The 19,130-nt window shown below is 43.9% G+C and overlaps 1 protein-coding gene across 2 annotated transcripts in view; it reads right to left on the bottom strand.

The window, feature by feature from the left end:
* LOC121545995 (probable G-protein coupled receptor 153) overlaps positions 1–19,130 on the bottom strand; it is a 76,359-nt gene that overhangs the window by 27,673 nt on the left and 29,556 nt on the right. The window contains exon 1 of one of the 2 annotated variants that reach the window (XM_041856954.1): positions 1,800–1,943. The exons of the other annotated variant lie outside the window; for it this stretch is intronic. The gene's annotated coding sequence lies outside the window, so the exon portion shown is untranslated. Of the gene's footprint in view, positions 1–1,799; positions 1,944–19,130 lie in introns of those variants that run through there. 2 annotated transcript variants of the gene reach the window in all.

Here is a 19,130-nt window from a genome sequence, read left to right as displayed (position 1 = left end):
CACCATCTGATCCTGCTAAAACATGATGAGCATAGTGTTGTGTACTGACTGCACTAGAGGCCTGCATTCCCACGGGATGCCTGCGGGACCTGTCGGTCCCAACAGAGATCATTGCGGCGCAGTCTGCATTTTTCATGCTGCAGGCGGGAGCAGGCGGTCAGACAGACGACTTTGGGATGAAAATATTTTTGTTGTACCACAGATTATTTTGAAACGGTCCTCTTTCTGCGTTGTATGCGTTAGCCTACCTATTGTTTTAAAAACATTTTTTTTCGCATTATTCACACACTCAGAATTCGAAGTGCGCCTAGTATGTGTGGTCTCATTGAAATAGACTAGCCTGCCTACATGGGTGGAGAATGGCGTGGCAGTTAACTTGAATATGAAATTAACTTAAATATGATTAGACTGTAGTTTACTACATTGTCTGTAAATAAATATTGACAGTGAAAAGAAGTGGAGGGCGCTCAACCAATGTGAGTCGAAGTCCAATTAAAAAATGTAATCATAATTGAAAAGGAAAAGGCACAACGCGCCATAGGTTAGGCTACTATGGTGAGCCAGCGTTGCGCCTTTTCATTTTCAATAAGTATGGATTACCCAAATGCAAATCAACCTCCTAAAAAGTAGCCTATAACCTACAGGACTATGCAAAACTTAGCAAGTGTCGCTGTCATCATTCTTGCTGCTTCCAGTTCAGCTGCCATACCTAAGAGATCAGGTGCGCGTGTGGTCTCAATTAAATAGAGTAGGCTATAGCCTACAGTATGTATACATGGGCAGAAAAGCACGGGGCAGTTATCTTTCCAAGGAAATGCACTTCCTAAATAGGCCTATGATTAAGCTATAGTTTACTACATTGCCTAGAAATAGGCCTAAATATTAATCACCCATATTTTTCTGTCTGAAAATCTTCCCACTCCAAAAAGGTAGGCTATAAAAATAGTTCAAGAGAAAGTGCAAGTCTCTCCAACTCTGCTCTCTTCAAACTACATTAGTATTTTGGCTGATATAGCGCAGTAAGACATTGTAAGGGCCATGTGAGAATCTTCGGTAATTTAACCAATTTCTTAAGTTATTTTTGCGCATTTGATATTGCCTATAGCGCGCAAAATTGCTGGCAAGTGAGTTGCGTCACATACGTCCAAAATTACATTGCGGGACTGGGGTTGGGACCAGTTCTTGCGGTAGCGGGTGGGAGTCGGACAGAAAGCCAGCGGGTGCGGGCGGGATGAAGAAATCGGTCCCGCGCAAACCACTACGGTGTACCATGACAGTGAAGACTATAACATTAGATCTGTTTATTACTGTGTCAGTGTGAAAAGTAGGGAATTACCCAGGGAAACTGACAGATCAATAACGTTACATTGCCATACTGACTAATACAACTCACATTGCATCTTAAAGCGTTTGGCCGATTGTTTCATTGTTTGATTCAGGTATAGTTTGATTGAGGCAAAAATAATAGCTAATGTAAGACACCTTTTGGCCAGCTCTCTCTCGCTTGCCAAGTTCATTTACTTCTGAAACGGGACAAAACAAAAGCTACAAACATTTCCGTACAAACAACTGCTGTTAGATATTAATAATAGCCACCTCATATCGCTATCTGACAGATAACTAGAGCCAGGCTATAGCTGACCTGGCTGTGGTAGCTACTCACTAGCGTAGCTTATTCATTCACCTCAGTCGAGAGGGGATGAAACATTAGCTAACGTTACATGTCAGTTACAATACTAGCTCAGCACTGCGAATAAATACTAGTTGAGTTTTTTTCTGTTAAATTAAACAGCAGTTACCTTGCCAGCAACATCAGTCAACTAAAGAGTAGCCATTCCTTTTACAATTCGGTGAAGGAGAGCAAAACACGTACACACTGACAGAACTATGCTCAACTCTCCGGTGCTGGTCCAGCCAGCCTTCCAGAAACGTTGCCTTCACACAGCCGGTCAGCCCACTCTGTGGAGTCCGCGCGGTCCTAAATCCAGCCCTTAAACACTCCAAAAAGCCTACCCGACCGCTTGGAGGCGTCCGCATGGTCCTAAAGCACACCGTAGATGTACTGTCGTGCTCAAAAGTTTTGAGAATTACACAAATATCAATTTTCACAAAGTCTGCTGCCTCAGTTTTTATGATGGCAATTTGCATATACTCCATAATGTTATGAAGAGTGATCAGATGAATTGCAATTCATTGCAAAGTCCCTCTTTGCCATGAAAATGAACTTAATCCCAAAACAACATTTCCACTGCATTTCAGCCCTGCCACAAAAGGACCAGCTGACATCATGTCAGTGATTCTCTCGTTAACACAGGTGAGAGTGTTGACGAGGACAAGGCTGGAGATCACTCTGTTATGCTGATTGAGTTAGAATAACAGACTGGAAGCTTTAAAAGGAGGGTGGTGCTTGAAATCATTGTTCTTCCTCTGTTAACCATGGTTCCCTGCAAGGAAACACGTGCCGTTATCATTGCTTTGCACAAAAAGTGCTTCACAGGCCAGGATATTGCTGCTAGTAAGATTGCACCTAAATCAACCATTTATCGGATCATCAAGAACTTCAAGGAGAGAGGTTCAATTGTTGTGAAGAAGGCTTCAGGGCGCCCAAGAAAGTCCAGCAAGCACCAGGACCGTCTCCTAAAGTTGATTCAGCTGTGGGATTGGGTACACCACCAGTGCAGAGCTTGCTCAGGAATGGCAGCAGGCAGGAATGGCATCTGCACACACAGTGAGGCGAAGACTTTTGGAGGATGGCCTGGTGTCAAGAAGGGCAGCGAGGAAGCCACTTCTCTCCAGGAAAAACATCAGGGACAGACTGATATTGTGCAAAAGGTACAGGGATTGGACTGCTGAGAACTGGGGTAAAGTCATTTTCTCTGATGAATCCCCAGTCCGTTTGTTTGGGCCATCCGGAAAAAAGCTTGTCCGGAGAAGACAAGGTGAGCGCTACCATCAGTCCTGTGTCATGCCAACAGTAAAGCATCCTGAGACCATTCATGTGTGGGGTTGCTTCTCAGCCAAGGGAGTAAGCTCACTCACAATTTTGCTTAAGAACACAGCCATGAATAAAGAATGGTACCAACACATCCTCCGAGAGCAACTTCTCCCAACCATCCAAGAACAGTTTGGTGACGAACAATGCCTTTTCCAGCATTATGGAGCACCTTGCCATAAGGCAAAAGTGATAACTAAGTGGCTCGGGGAACAAAACATCGACATTTTGGGTCCATGGCCAGGACACTCCCCAGACCTTAATCCCATTGAGAACTTGTGGTCAATCCTCAAGAGGCGGGTGGACAAACAAAACCCCACAAATTCTGACAAACTCCAAGCATTGATTATGCAAGAATGGGCTGCCATCAGTCAGGATGTGGCCCATAAGTTAATTGACAGCATGCCAGGGTGGATTGCAGAGGTCTTGAAAAAGAAGGGTCAACACTGCAAATATTGACTCTTTGCATAAATTTAATGTAATTGTCAATAAAAGCCTTTAACACTTATGGAATGCTTGTAATTATACTTCAGTATACCATAGTAACATCTGACAAAAATATCTAAAAACACTGAAGCAGCAAACTTTGTGGACCACGACTATATGGTTGTATCGGACACGTATCGGGCTTCCAACCACACCTGCACACTCAAATGTATTTTGAACCAGGAAGTGGCAGGGCGATTTCTGCATAGTGCACATTTAATGTGTTTTGAGTTTCCACTTCTTCAGTTGTTGAACCCACATTAATTAGCCTATGATATTAGTTAGTGCACATTAAGATGAACATTTTGACAGTAAAATACAGCAACTATAATCTAACTGTCAACCCAAAATTCATTTCAATCACTGGATTAGATTGCAGATCAAAATATCATGCATGAATCATGCATTCCTGCTTGGACGTGTTAGATGAAACAACTTATTTCTTGAATACCTCAGTAGTCTATTTATTATACTTCTTAATATAGCACTATTAATTACTTTATAAGATGATTACTCGTGATTTGGGTCCGACCAAATCATGGGCTGTTGTCACTAACTCGCTTGTGCCATCAACTGTAAAAGTTGGTGGCACAAGTGATACCAGGGGGAAATGTTAGTCTGGAGCATATAATAGTAATTAACACTTAGGGACAGATCAAAATGTACTCGGGGGAGGGGTGGTCCAAAATAGGAGAGGGTTGTCAAACCTTTGTTTTTGCTTTGGGGAGGGTTGTGTGGTTTTGTATTGGGCACAGGGGAATGTAGTGCGTTTTATCCCTGGTTTACATTCACACTTCTGCTTGTATTTTCCCTATAAACAATGGCTTGACTTACTTTTGATATTACCCTAATAAAGTTTAGAAAAGTTTGTGAAGGTTTGGTATGGTGTGGCTATTATTGAGCGTTAGCTACTGCAGGCCTATGATATGAAGGCAGTGCGCACCGGCACTCCAACTGACCAACAGTTGAACTTAAGGTGAGGAAGTCTGTTTCAGGCCTACCAGAGTTAACCTTATAATCTAACAATATAATGCTTATCTTTATACCAAATATTCTGATAAAAAATTAACCAACTAGCCTGCATCTGTATGTCTATATCTGTACAGCAGACGCAGTAGCCATCTGACATAAATAAATGCATGTCGGTGTCATAGCATGCCACCGGCACATCTCTGTCTCTCTATCTCTCTGGGGTTAGACCTAAGCTTCTCTTACTATATATACGGTATACAGTGCATTTGGAAAGTATTCAGAACACCTTGACTTTTTCCACATTTTGTTAAGTTAAAGCCTTAATCTAAAATTGATTAAATTGTTTGTTTTTTTCCCCATCCATCTACACAAAATACCCCATAATGACGAAGGAAAAACATGTTTTTAGAACATTTTGCTAATTTATTCAAAATAAAAAACGGAAATATTACATTTACATAAGTATTCAGACCCTTTACTCAGTACTTTGTTGAAGCACCTCAGGCAGCGATTACAGCCTCAAGTCTTCTTGGGTATGACGCTACAAGCTTGGCACACCTGTATTTGGGGAGTTTCTCCCATTCTTCACTGCAGATCCTCTCATGATCTGTCAGGTTGGATGGGGAACGTTGCTGCACAGCTATTTTCAGGGGGTTGGTGGTGATGTGCACAGTCCTGTGGGCTGTAAGGCGCTGGCCTTGTTACGCTTCCACCATAGTTACTGGAACCGTGATAGAAATATCCTAACCATTGCAGTTTGAGTCGGCCCTATAGTGTGAATCAGGTGATGGGAAAGCCAGCTTAAAGCTTTCTCAGACATTCATACCTTGTGTTTTCCTGTAGAGAATGATGATGACCAATAGCATAAGCGAAAAGGGGCAAGTGGTGCCACCTAATAAATTGAGTAGCCTATACAGACTGGAGTCATTAGAGGCCTTTTATCAGCAGAAGGCTAAGACATTCATCATGGCATAATGATGTAAACTCAGCCTTATCCAAATGTTCAGGTCACAGCTGCCTCCCAAACTTTCCCATGAGATGCACTTAGAACATAATTCAAACTAAATTGTAGTTAAAAATGACCTTGGGAGCAGCAATTAAGCAATATCAAGCAATATTAGTTTGTAAGTCATTCGTCAGATATATTGTTTGTCTACAACTCTGTGTCTGGTGATCTTTTTAGCTTGGTCTGTTTATGACAGGGTCTTTCAGAGATGTGGAAGGTACACTGGACAGACACAAGGAGTGTTGGCTTAGTTATTATTGTGTGGAATCAGTTCTAGTGGGGTGCTTTCTCGTTATCATCTCCTCTGATAGACGAGAGGACCAGTAGCCTGAAGGTTGCCAGTTTGAATCCCATGCTGGACAATAAGGGAGATGAACTGGCCATCGCAAGGTAGATCCCTCTATAGTCTCTCCTGCCATTGTACATTTGAGCAAGTCACTTAAGCCCTACATAATAATTTTGGGGGTGCTTATATTTGTCCTGTTCCACAAATGTGGGTGTTTCTTGTACAAGTGTGTAATGGAAATGTATTTATTGCTTATCCAAACTCCCCCTGAGACACCCGCAGTGGGGTCCCAGCCAGGGTCACCATTGTCGAGTGCCCCTGGAGCAATTGGGGTTAAATGCCTTTCTCAAGAGTACAGCGACAGATTTTCAACCTTGTCGGCTCCAGGATTTAGTAACCTTTCGGTTACTGGCCCAACACTCTAACCTCTAGGCTACCTGCCTCCCTAGAACATAGTTTGCTGTACTGAAGCTGATCCTGTGCTCCTTCCAATGTGGTGTTTGTGTCTGTCTGAGCCATTCGAAGGTAGCATTAAGGAAGCATTTCCATCTTTGATGAACTTCCAAAGTACTATTTGAAAATATCCTCTCTCTCTCGCTGTCCCTGTTTCAGTTTTCCTCTAGACCTTAGTGGGCAGGCAACATTGCCAAAGCAGCAAGGCGCCAGCTCAAGTCTGCAGGCCAAACATCACCGAAAGCCAAAATCCACAAATAAGTCATATGATAGCCTGGCTACATCAATATTTCCAGTCAATTGGCCTGCTTTATCAACAACTCATTACATAAATACACAGTTTACATATGGCTATGTTCCAAGAAAAATTCTGGCGAGCCATTACATCACTGAGTATAGATGAAGTCTGCTTTATCATTCTGATATGTACGTCATTATGTTAAATTCAATGGTAGAACATTCAGTCCACTGAATTGGACGTGCTCAATGTCACATGCCTCCATTGGATATGGTTCAATTACAGTACTTGCGCTGACATTAAAACCAGATACAGAGTGATATCAAATTATGTATCAAATGATGCGGTATCTGTCATATAAACATACTGTCCAATGCATTGTTCACTTCATTAAACAAATAAATACAATCCAGCATTGTTTGTGGAAGCCTAGTTGCCTACCATAAGCATTTCAATGAAGTGTTGCATAAGGAACCTACATTTAGTCCCACGTCCTCCTACTCTTTGGATGAGTACTTTAGTGCAAATCTGTCAGTGAAGCTTAGTAAGAAATGGGGGGACTATAGCATGCATTACTTAATCACAGTCAATCTCTCCCTTTCCCAGTCTGCAGTTCCCACATGCTTCAAGATGGACAACATTGTTCCTGTACCCAAGAAAGCAAAGGTAACTGAACTAAATGACTATCGCCCTGTAGCACTCACCTCTGTCATCATGAAGTGCTTTGAGAGACTAGTCAAGGATCGTATCACCTCTACCTTACCTGTCACCCTAGACCCACTTCAATTTGCTTACCGCCCCAATAGATCCACAGACGATGCAATCGCCATCACACTGCCCCATCCCATCTGAACAAGAGGAATACCTATGTAAGAATGCTGTTCATTGACTGTAGCTCAGCATTCAACACTATAGTACCCTCCAAGCTCATCATTAAGCTCGAGGCCCTGGGTCTAAACCCCGCCCTGTGCAACTGGGTCCTGGACTTCCTGACGGGCCGCCCCTAGGTGGTGAAGGTAGGAAACAACATCTCCACTTCGCTGATCCTCAACACTGGGGCCCCACAAGGGTGCGTGCTCAGCCCCCTCCTGTACTCCCTGTTCACCCATGACTGGGTGGCCAAGCACGCCTCCAACTCAATCATCAAGTTTTCAGATGACACAACAGTAGTAGGCTTGATTGCCAACAATGACGAGACCGCCTACAGGGAGGAGGTGAGGGCTCTGGGAGTGTGGTGCCAGGAAAATAACCTCTCACTCAACATCAACAAAACAAAGGAGATGATCGTGGACTTCAGGAAACAGCAGAGGGTGCACCCCTCTATCCGCATCGACGGGACCGCAGTGGAGAAGGTAGAAAGCTTCAAGTTCCTTGGCGTACACATCACCGACAAACTGAAATGGTCCACCCACGCAGACAGTGTGATGAAGAAGGTGCAACAGAGCCTCTTCAACCTCAGGAGGCTGAAGAAATTTGGCTTAGCACCTACAACCCTCACAAACTTTTACAGATGCACAATTGAGAGCATCCTGTCGGGCTGTATCACCGCCTGGTACGGCAACTGCACCGCCCACAACCGCAGGGCTCTCCAGAGGGTGGTGCGGTCTGCCGAACACATTACCGGGGCAAACTACCCGCCATCCAAGACACATACAGCACCCGATGTCACAGGAAGGCCAAAAAGATAATCAAGGACATCAACCACCCGAGCCACTGCCTGTTCACCCCGCTATCATCCAGAAGGCAAGGTCAGTACAGGTGCATCAAAGCTGGGACCGAGATAATTAAAAACAGCTTCTATCTCAAGGCGATCAGACTGTTAAATAGCCATCACTAGCACATTAGAGGCTGCTGCTGCCTATTGAAATCACTGGCTGTCACGCCCTGGCTCTGGGGACACTGTTATGTTGAGCCAGGGTGTGTAATTCTATGTTTGGATTTCTATGTTGGCCTGAGTGACTCCCAATCAGAGGCAACGAGTGTCAGCTGGTTGTCTCTGATTGGGAGCCATATTTAGCTGTCTGTCTTTCACTTTGTGTTTGTGGTTTCTTGTTCGGGTTGGTTTGTGTTGTAACCATAGACGTCACGTTTTTCGTTTGTTGTTTTGATCGTGTGATCATTTAATAAATATAATATGTTCACCTTCAACGCTGCGCATTGGTCCTCCTCATTAGACGATCGTGACAGAAGAAACCACCAAGATGTGACCAAGCAGCGTGTCCAGGAGCCATCGCCAGGGAGATCCCTAACAGATCTCCTTCGCCTCCTCGACTGGGTCAAGCCGAGTGAGGAAGAGAAGGGCTTGACATTATGGCAGAAGGGCGAAAGGCTGGCGAGGGACATGGAGACCTGGTCCACGGGTAGGAGAGACGCCCCGAAAATTTTTAGGGGGGGGGCTAACGCCGTGGACGACGGGCCAGCAGGAGACCGCGGCAGAGCGGCCCAGCGGATTGGCAGAGGAGGCCACCAGGTTACGGGGGCCACTGGTCGAAGAGGGGGTGGAAGATGTGGAGGCACGGCGAGAGGTACTGGCGTGTGTTGCCAGTCCGGTCCGGCCTGTTCCTGATCCCCACGTAGGGCCAGTGGTGTGTGTTCCCAGTACGGTCCGGCCTGTTCCTGCCACTCGCACCAAGTCTCACGGTGCGATCGCCAGCCCAGTCCGGCCCATTCCTGCTCCCCGCACCAAGTCTGTGGTGCGTTTCGTCAGCCCTATCCGGCCCGTTCCTGCTCACCGCACCAAGTCTGTGGTGCGCGTCGCCAGCCCAGTTCGGCCCGTTCCTGCTCTCCGCACCAAGTCTGTGGTGCGCGTCGCCAGCCCAGTCCGGCCCATTCCTGCTCCCCGCACCAAGTCTCTGGTGCGTATCGTCAGCCCTGTCCGGCCCGCTCCTGCTCCCCGCGCCAAGCCAGTGGTGTGCGTCGTCAGTCCAGCACGGCCCGTGCCTGTTCCCCACACTAGGCCAGTGGTGTGCGTCGTCGGTCCGGCACGGCCCGTGCCTGTTCCACTGGTGCCTGGTCCGGCACCGGTCAGATGCGTGACGCCGGAGCTGGAGCAATCCGCTCCATCAGTGTGCAGTCCAGCTCCGGCCAGCGGGGCCAGACCGGACCAGGGGTACTTTGGGGGGTTGGAGAGGGAGTGGGGATCAGGCCCGGAGCCGGATCTGCCGCCGAGGCGGAGTGCCCACCCGGTCCCTCCCCTGTGGTATTTAGTTGGCGCGGTCGGAGTCCGCGCCTTTAGGGGGGGGTACTGTCACGCCCTGGCTCTGGGGACACTGTTATGTTGAGCCAGGGTGTGTAATTCTATGTTTGGATTTCTATGTTGGCCTGAGTGACTCCCAATCAGAGGCAACGAGTGTCAGCTGGTTGTCTCTGATTGGGAGCCATATTTAGCTGTCTGTCTTTCACTTTGTGTTTGTGGTTTCTTGTTCGGGTTGGTTTGTGTTGTAACCATAGACGTCACGTTTTTCGTTTGTTGTTTTGATCGTGTGATCATTTAATAAATATAATATGTTCACCTTCAACGCTGCGCATTGGTCCTCCTCATTAGACGATCGTGACACTGGCCACTTTAAGAAATGGAACACTAGTCACTTTAATAATGTTTACATATCTTGCACTACTCATGTATATACTGCATTCTATTCTATAATATTGTACTGTATCTTAGTCCATGCCGGTCTGTCATTGCTTGTCCGTATATATGTATATATTCTTAAATCCCATTCCTTACTAGTTTTGTGTGTATTGGGTATATGTTGTGAAATTGTTAGATATTACTTGTTAGATATTACTTCACTGTCGGAGCTAGAAGCACAAGTATTTCGCTACACCCGCTATAACATCTGCTAAACACCTGTATGTGACAAATAAAATGTGATTTTATTTGATTTTATTTGACTATCACACATACATTGCCTTCAGAACGTATTCACACCCCTTGACTTTTTCCACATTTTGTTGTGTTTCAAGGTGGGATTAAAATTGATTTTATTGTAATTTTTTTCTCAAAGACCTACACAAAATACTATGTAATGTCAAAGTGGAAGAAAAATTCTAACATTTGTAAAACATTTATGAAAAATAAAGCACTAATATATCTTAATTACATAAGTATTTAACCCTCTGAGTCAATACATGTTAGAATCACCTTTGGCAGCGATTTATAGCTGTGAGTCTTTCTGGGTAAATCTCTAAAAGTTTATCCTAAAAAACATCCTAGTCCTTGCCGATGAAAAGTATACCCATAACATGATACAGCCACCACCATGCAGGAAAATATGAAGAGTGGTACTCAGTGATGTGTTGTGTTGGATTTGCCCCAAATATAGTGCCTTGTATTCGGGACATAAATTAATTTCTTTGCGACATTTTTACAGTTTTACTTTAGTGCCTTGTTGCAAACAGAATACATGTTTTGGAATATTTGTATTCTGTACAGGCTTCCTTCTTTTCACTCTGTCAATTAGGTTAGTATTGTGGAGTGACTACAATGTTGTTGATCCATCATCAGTTTTCTCCTATCACAGCCATTAAACTCTGTAACTGTTTTAAAGTCACCATTGGCCTCATGGTGAAATCCCTGAGCGGTTTCCTTCCTCTCTGGCAACTGTGATAGGAAGGACGCCTGTACCTTTGTAGTGACTGGGTGTATTGATGCACATCCAAAGTGGAAAGAATAACTTCACCATGCTCAAAGGGATATTCGATGTCTGCATTTTTATAATTTTACCCATCTACCCATACTGTAGGTGCCCTTCTTTGCAAGGCATTGGAAAACCTTCCAGATGTTTGTGGTTGAATCTGTGTTTGAAATGCAATGCTCGGCTGAGGGACCTTACAGGTAATTGTCTGGGGTACAGAAATGAGGTAGTTATTTAAAAAATCATGGTAAACACCATTATTGCACACAGAGTGAGTCCATGCAACTTGTTATGTGACTTGTTAAGCAAGTTTTTACTCCTGAACTTATTGAGGCTTGCCATAACAAAGGGGTTGAATACTTACTTATTGAATTAAGACATTTCAGCTTTTCACTAAAAACATAATTCCACTTCGACATTATGGGGTATTATGTGTAAGCCAGTGACACAACATTTTATCAAAATTTAACTGATGATGGATCAACAACATTGTAGTTACTCCACAATACTAACCTAATTGACAGAGTGAAAAGAAGGAAGCCTGTACAGAATAAAAATATTCCAAAACATGCATTCTGTTTGCAACAAGCTGCAAAAAATGTGGCAAAGAAATTAACTTTAAAAATAAAGAAAAACCCTTGAATGAGTAGGTGTGTCCAAACCTTTGACTGGTACTGTATATATACAGTGCCCTCCACTATTATTGGCACCCCTGTTTAAGATGTGGTCGAGGACTTCCAAAAATTCTCCTTTTTTTTTAACAACATAGAACCAAATGCAAAAAGAGAAAAATCCAAACTTTTATTTAAGTACATTACTTTGGTGGTAAAAAAAAATCACACATTTAGAAAAAAAAAACTTGAAATCATGTGTCCCACAATTATTGGCACCCCTAACAATTCCGCTGAAAATTTTAATTGATTTTTTTAAAAATATATTTTTCTGTAGTTGCTTAAGTTGGTCAGGGTATCTAGGAACTTTTAATTAGTAATTCATGACTTCCTGTTTCCCTGGGGTATAAATATGACGTGACACAGAGGCCTAATTCTCTTACCGATTTGTCAACATGGCAAAGACAAGAGAACACACCATTCAAGTAAGGCAGATTTGTGTCGACCTTCATAAGTCAGGCAATGGCTACAAGAAAATAGCCACTCGCCTTAACTTGCCCGTATCTACAGTCAGAGGAATCATTAAGAAGTTTAAAACCACTGGAACAGTGACAAACAAGGCTGGAAGAGGTCCCAAGTTTATCTTGCCACAACGCACAGTGAGGAGGATGGTAAGAGAAGTAAAAAAAAGTCCTAAACTCACTGTCACAGAATTGCATCAAAGAGTGGCATCTTGGGGTCACAAAGTCTCCAAAACAACCATCAGACGCTCTCTACATGCCAACAAGCTGTTTGGGAGGCATGCAAGGAAAAAGCCTTTTCTCACTAACACTCACAAACGTAAACGTCTGGAGTTTGCTAATCGGCACTGGGACTTCAACTGGGATCGTGTGCTTTGGTCAGATGAGACTAAGATTGAGCTTTTTGGCAACAAACACTCTAAGTGGGTCTGGCGTAAAACAAAAGATGAGTATGCCGAAAAGCACCTCATGCCCACCGTGAAGTATGGTGGAGGATCTGTGATGCTGTGGGCCTGTTTCTCTTCCAAAGGCCCTGGGAACCTTGTTAGGGTGCATGGCATTATGAACGCTTTGAACTACCAGGACATTTTAAATAAAAACCTGATGGCCTCTGCCAGAAAGCTGAAGATGGGTCGTCATTGGGTCTTTCAGCAGGATAATGATCCAAAACATGTGGCAAAATCTACACAAAAATGGTTCAGCAGTCACAAACTCAAGGTCCTCCCATGGCCATCTCAGTCCCCAGACCTCAACCCAATCGAAAACCTGTGGGGCGAGCTAAAGAGGAGAGTGCATAAGAGAGGACCCAGGACACTGGATGATCTAGAAAGATTGTGCAAAGAAGAATGGTCAAAGATCCCTCTCTCTGTGTTCTCCAATCTTGTGAAATGTTATAGGAGGAGATTAAGTGCTGTCTTGTTGGCAAAAGGGGGTTGTACAAAGTATTAACATCAGGGGTGCCAATAATTGTGGGACACATGATTTCAAGTTAATTTTTTTCTAAATGTGTGATTTTTTTTTTTTACACCAAAGTAATGTACTTAAATAAAAGGTTGGATTTTTCTCTTTTTTTGCATTTGGGTTCTATGTTGTTTAAAAAAAAAGGAGAATTTTTGGAAGTCCTCGACCACATCTTAAACAGGGGTGCCAATAATTGTGGAGGGCACTGTATATACAGTGGGGAGAACAAGTATTTGATACACTGCCGATTTTGCAGGTTTTCCTACTTACAAAGCATGTAGAGGTCTGTCATTTTTATCATAGGTACACTTCAACTGTGAGAGACGGAATCTAAAACAAAAATCCAGAAAATCACATTGTATGATTTTTAAGTAATTAATTAGCATTTTATTGCATGACATAAATATTTGACCACCTACCAACCAGTAAGAATTCCGGCTCTCACAGACCTGTTCGTTTTTCTTTAAGAAGCCCTCCTGTTCTCCACTCATTACCTGCATTAACTCCACCTGTTTGAACTCGTTACCTGTATAAAAGACACCTGTCCACACACTCAATCAAACAGACTCCAACCTCTCCACAATGGCCAAGACCAGAGAGCTGTGTAAGGACATCAGGGATAAAATTGTAGACCTGCACAAGGCTGGGATGGGCTACAGGACAATAGGCAAGCAGCTTGGTAAGAAGGCAACAACTGTTGGCGCAATTATTAGAAAATGCAAGAAGTTCAAGATGACGGTCAATCACCCTCGGTCTGGGGCTCCATGCAAGTTCTCACCTCGTGGGGCATCAATGATCATGAGGAAGGTGAGGGATCAGCCCAGAACTACACGGCAGGACCTGGTCAATGACCTGAAGAGAGCTGGGACCACAGTCTCAAAGAAAACCATTAGTAACACACTATGCCGTCATGGATTAAAATCCTGCAGCGCACGCAAGGATCCCCTGCTCAAGCCAGTGCATGTCCAGACCCGTCTGAAGTTTGCCAATGACCATCTGGATGATCCAGAGGAGGAATGGGAGAAGGTCATGTGGTCTGATGAGACAAAAATATAGCTTTTTGGTCTAAACTCCACTCGCCGTGTTTGGAGGAAGAAGGATGAGTACAACCCCAAGAACACCATCCCAACCGTGAAGCATGGATGTGGAAACATCATTCTTTGGGGATGCTTTTCTGCAAAGGGGACAGGACGACTGCACCGTATTGAGGGGAGGATGGATGGGGCCATGTATCGCGAGATCTTGGCCAACAACCTCCTTCCCTCAGTAAGAGCATTGAAGATGGGTCATGGCTGGGTCTTCCAGCATTACAACGACCCGAAACACACAGCCAGGGCAACTAAGGAGTGGCTCCGTAAGAAGCATCTCAAGGTCCTGGAGTGACCTAGCCAGTCTCCTGACCTGAACCCAATAGAAAATCTTTGGAGGGAGCTGAAAGTCCGTATTGCCCAGCGACAGCCCCGAAACCTGAAGGATCTGGAGAAGGTCTGTATGGAGGAGTGGGCCAAAATCCCTGCTGCAGTGTGTGCAAACCTGGTCAAGACCTACAGGAAACGTATGATCTCTGTAATTGCAAACAAAGGTTTCTGTACCAAATATTAAGTTCTGCTTTTCTGATGTATCAAATACTTATGTCATGTAATAAAATGCAAATTAATTACTTAAAAATCATACAATGTGATTTTCTGGATTTTTGTTTTAGATTCCGTCTCTCACAGTTGAAGTGTACCTATGATAAATATTACAGACCTCTACATGCTTTGTAAGTAGGAAAACCTGCAAAATCGGCAGTGTATCAAATACTTGTTCTCCCCACTGTTCTCGGTTCATTATTCAAAAGAAAAAGTATTCAATCAGTCAAAACCCGTCCTAACCATTAAAGCACAGGTGGGGTCTACCAGGTCTGAATGCAGCCTCCCCAAACAAATTCTTAAATAGAACTGATTGTCACAGGGAATGTCATAAGATAACTGACTTACAAGGGTCATACAAGTTAAGGTGATTGAAAATAATTGACATAAAAACAATGACCAACAAGAAAGAACATATTTACAAAAACTATTAAACAAAATCTATTTACACAACAGTCAGTAACATAGCTGGACAGCAACAGTGTTGGACAGGTGGGAAGGTCAGGTGGCTAGAGGGGCAACAACAGGCAGCTGGACAGCAGAAGGTTGGGTTGAAGGGCTAATACTGGTCTATGTCCTTTGATATCAAGTGGTTCTTGGTAATGTAGTTGGTCATCAAGCAGCAATTGGTCCACAGCTGGTTTACAGTGCCTGCCAAGGTGAGTGGAACTGTTGTGTCCCAGATGTGGTCCTCTTTGACTCTTCTGATGGCTCTCAGCACCAGAATCCTCAGACTGGTGCTTTCATTGTCCTCCTTGCTAAACTGGGCTGTTCTCTTTAATGGGGTAATGATTAGCTTTGCCCCAACATCAGCCAGCATCCTCTCGATGGTGAATCCTTTGTCAGCCATGACACCGTCTCCAGGCTCCAGTAACTCCACAATTCCTGACAGCCTTGTGATGTCTCGTCAGAGATTGAACTGGAGTAGGGCTTAAAGACAAAGGTAGCTGCTTCACATGGGGCAATCCTGATTAGCCCCTTGAAGGTGTTGGTGTTCTTGTAAGAGAACATCTCAGACTGAAGAGTTATGGATGTCGGATTCGCACAGCCGATGATAACTCTGACGTCTGGACTGTGCTGTTGGAACTTGTCATGCATCGTCACAGTCATCTGCTCTCTGGTCATGCACATGGGCAATGAGCCCAGGAGTAGTTACAGGTAGTTGGCCATGTGATGACTACATGGCTGACATTAGGGACACTTATTCTAAAGATGTCAGCCAAGACCTTCTCCTTCAAGCCTACAGCTACACGGCAGCAATACAGGAGGAACTCGTCAATGAAGTGTAGCTTGCGGTTAGGACAGTTAGCAGTCCCAACCTCTGTGTCTTGGACAAGTACACCAGCTTGGATGCAGATGGTTCTATAGACTTCCAAAACACCGTGAAAATCACCTCCGACTGGAAACTTGTATAGAACCGAAAATCTTAATCAGAAGAACAGAAATTGTTGACTTTTAAGTAAGGGGAGTGGCTTATTCTCAGTTGCTGGACTTGATCTTCTAGCTCTCTGATCTGTTCCGTTGCAGCATCCAGTGCACCTGTTGTTAAAAGAGACTTGATTAGATTTCCCAGATTTAGATCCTATTTAATTTCTGTTTGGAAGTTGTTCATAATGTCTACATCAACATACAGTGGGGGAAAAAAGTATTTAGTCAGCCACCAATTGTGCAAGTTCTCCCACTTAAAAAGATGAGAGAGGCCTGTAATTTTCATCATAGGTACACGTCAACTATGACAGACAAATTCAGAAAATCACATTGTAGGATGTTTAATGAATTTATTTGCAAATTATGGTGGAAAATAAGTATTTGGTCACCTACAAATAAGCAAGATTTCTGGCTCTCACAGACCTGTAACTTCTTCTTTAAGAGGCTCCTCTGCCCTCCACTCGTTACCTGTTGGCACCTGTTTGAACTTGTTATCAGTATAAAAGACACCTGTCCACAACCTCAAACAGTCACACTCCAAACTCCACTATGGCCAAGACCAAAGAGCTGTCAAAGGACACCAGAAACAAAATTGTAGACCTGCACCAGGCTGGGAAGACTGAATCTGCAATAGGTAAGCAGCTTGGTTTGAAGAAATCAACTGTGGGAGCAATTATTAGGAAATGGAAGACATACAAGACCACTGATAATCTCCCTCAATCTGGGGCTCCACGCAAGATCTCACCCCGTGGGTTCAAAATGATCACAAGAACGGTGAGCAAAAATCCCAGAACCACACGGGGGGACCTAGTGAATGACCTGCAGAGAGCTGGGACCAAAGTAACAAAGCCTACCATCAGTAACACACTACGCCGCCAGGGACTCAAATCCTGCAGTGCTAGACGTGTCCCCCTGCTTAAGCCAGTACATGTCCAGGCCCGTCTGAAGTTTGCTAGAGTGCATTTGGATGATCCAGAAGAGGATTGGGAGAATGTCATATGGTCAGATGAAACCAAAATAGAACTTTTTGGTAAAAACTCAACTCGTCGTGTTTGGAGGACAAAGAATGCTGAGTTGCATCCAAAGAACACCATACCTACTGTGAAGCATGGGGGTGGAAACATCATGCTTTGGGGCTGTTTTTCTGCAAAGGGACCAGGACGACTGATCCGTGTAAAGGAAAGAATGAATGGGGCCATGCATCGTGAGATTTTGAGTGAAAACCTCCTTCCATCAGCAAGGGCATTGAAGATTAAACGTGGCTGGGTCTTTCAGCATGACAATGATCCCAAACACACCGCCCGGGCAACGAAGGAGTGGCTTCGTAAGAAGCATTTCAAGGTCCTGGAGTGGCCTAGCCAGTCTCCAGATCTCAACCCCATAGAAAATCTTTGGAGGGGAGTTGAAAGTCCGTGTTGCCCAGCGACAGCCCCAAAACATCACTGCTCTAGAGGAGATCTGCATGGAGGAATGGGTCAAAATACCAGCAACAGTGTGTGAAAACCTTGTGAAGACTTACAAAAAACGTTTGACCTGTGTCATTGCCAACAAAGGGTATATAACAAAGTATTGAGAAACTTTTGTTATTGACCAAATACTTATTTTCCACCATAATTTGCAAATAAATTCATTAAAAATCCTACAATGTGATTTTCTGGAGAAAAAAAATCTCATTTTGTCTGTCATAGTTGATGTGTACCTATGATGAAAATTACAGGCCTCTCTCATCTTTTTAAGTGGGAGAACTTAGCTTCCCCACTGTAGGTTACCTTATTAAAGCCTAAGCACTGTGAAAAAGTAGGAGGGGAAACCCTAATAACACCATTCTTGTAAAATAGGTAGATAAATGCTCTGCCCCAAAAATGAAAATGTGGGGTAGCTGAGTTTACTTGAGTTAGGCGAACTCTCTAATCACTGGTGACTGTCGTTAGTAATGGCAGCATCTTTTACGTAGCTGATGTGTACTGACATAGAATTACATTAATATTATAATGCTGAATATGTTAGACATAGGACCCAAAGTGTATGTACCTAATCTGGTCTCAGAGCGTTTTGTATTATTCTGTACGTTAATCTGAAACACTCCATGTAGTATGATATATTATGTTTCATATGGTATGTACATACAGTGTCTTGCGAAAGTATTCACCCCCCCCCAAAACAAGAGATAAGACAAAAAAACAGAAAACTTGAGCGTGCATAACTATTCATCCCCCAAAAGTCAATACTTTGTAGAGCCACCTTTTGCAGCAATTACAGCTGCAAGTCTCTTGGGGTATGTCTATAAGCTTGGCACATCTAGCCACTGGGTTTTTGCCCATTCTTCAAGGCAAAACTGCTCCAGCTCCTTCAAGTTGGATGGGTTCTGCTGGTGTACAGCAATCTTTAAGTCATACCACAGATTCTCAATTGGATTGAGGTCTGGGCTTTGACTAGGCCATTCCAAGACATTTAAATGTTTCCCCTTAAACCACTCGAGTGTTGCTTTAGCAGTATGCTTAGGGTCATTGCCCTGCTGGAAGGTGAACCTCCATCCCAGTCTCAAATCTCTGGAAGACTGAAACAGGTTCCCCTCAAGAATGTCCCTGTATTTTGCGCCATCCATCATTCCTTCAATTCTGACCAGTTTCCCAGTCCCTGCCGATGAAAAACATCCCCACAGCATGATGCTGCCACCACCATGCTTCACTGTGGGGATGGTGTTCTCGGGGTGATGAGAGGTGTTGGGTTTCCGCCAGACATAGCGTTTTCCTTGATGGCCAAAAAGCTCAATTTTAGTCTCATCTGACCAGAGTACCTTCTTCCATATGTTTGGGGAGTCTCCCACATGTCTTTTGGCGAACACCAAACGTGTTTGCTTATTTTTTTCTTTAAGCAATGGCTTTTTTTCTGGCCACTCTTCCGTAAAG

Source organism: Coregonus clupeaformis, chromosome 30 (assembly GCF_020615455.1).
Source record: "Coregonus clupeaformis isolate EN_2021a chromosome 30, ASM2061545v1, whole genome shotgun sequence".
Taxonomy (NCBI): Eukaryota; Metazoa; Chordata; class Actinopteri; order Salmoniformes; family Salmonidae; genus Coregonus; species Coregonus clupeaformis.
The sequence above is the reverse complement of the archived record's forward strand: the minus strand, read 5'-3'. Positions and strand labels throughout refer to the sequence as shown.